This window comes from Pygoscelis adeliae, unplaced genomic scaffold (genome assembly GCF_000699105.1).
Source record: "Pygoscelis adeliae isolate BGI_AS28 unplaced genomic scaffold, ASM69910v1 Scaffold87, whole genome shotgun sequence".
NCBI classification, from domain to species: Eukaryota; Metazoa; Chordata; class Aves; order Sphenisciformes; family Spheniscidae; genus Pygoscelis; species Pygoscelis adeliae.
The window spans coordinates 3,159,325-3,160,077 of NW_008825098.1; positions in this window are offsets into that span (position 1 = coordinate 3,159,325).

Here is a 753-nt window from a genome sequence, read left to right on the forward strand (position 1 = left end):
CCCTCTCCTCACAGCTGTTTATATCACTTGTTCCCCCCCTTCCCTTTTGTTAATTTATTATACAGGGGCAGCAGCACATGGCAGATGAAAATCATGGAAGCAAGGCTCATTAGGATTCTATGTCCTTTGAGTGGTACGTAAAAAAATGCTGTGTGAAATGTCATGAGAGTAGATTTTGAAGTTTTGACAGACGTGAGAAAAGAAGAAATGTTTGCCATTTGTCTTAATGACACTTTAGTACGTTTGGAGAGCCAAGGAAAAAAAAACCAAACCACCGAGCAACAATTCTGGAGGGATGTGAGCCGTTTCCAAAAGCAATGCTGGGGCCGAGAGCAGGCCCACAGGATATCAGTGGGCCTGGTCCTTTGTATGGGCTGCGAAAAGGGAACAGCAAGTGGGGTAAAGTAAGTGGAAATCATAGCCCTTCATGACTTGAGCTTAATCTTTGGGTAAGAGCTGGCTAGCATACCCCTCCCCACAATACTACAGCCCTTAGGACTCCTCGAATGCAGCCAGCAGTACAAACAGAAATATGCAAATATTATAGGAGCGTAAGAGAAAGCATTTACGTGTAATTACTAACCCAGCCAAGACAATTGCCCCACCTGGGTCGGGGCAACCCCCGGTATCAATACAGGCTGGGGGATGAAAGGATTGAGAGCAGCCCTGCCGAGAAGGACTTGGAGGTACTGGTGGACGAAAAGCTGGACATGAGCCAGCAACGTGCGCTCGCAGCCCAGAAGGCCAATCGTA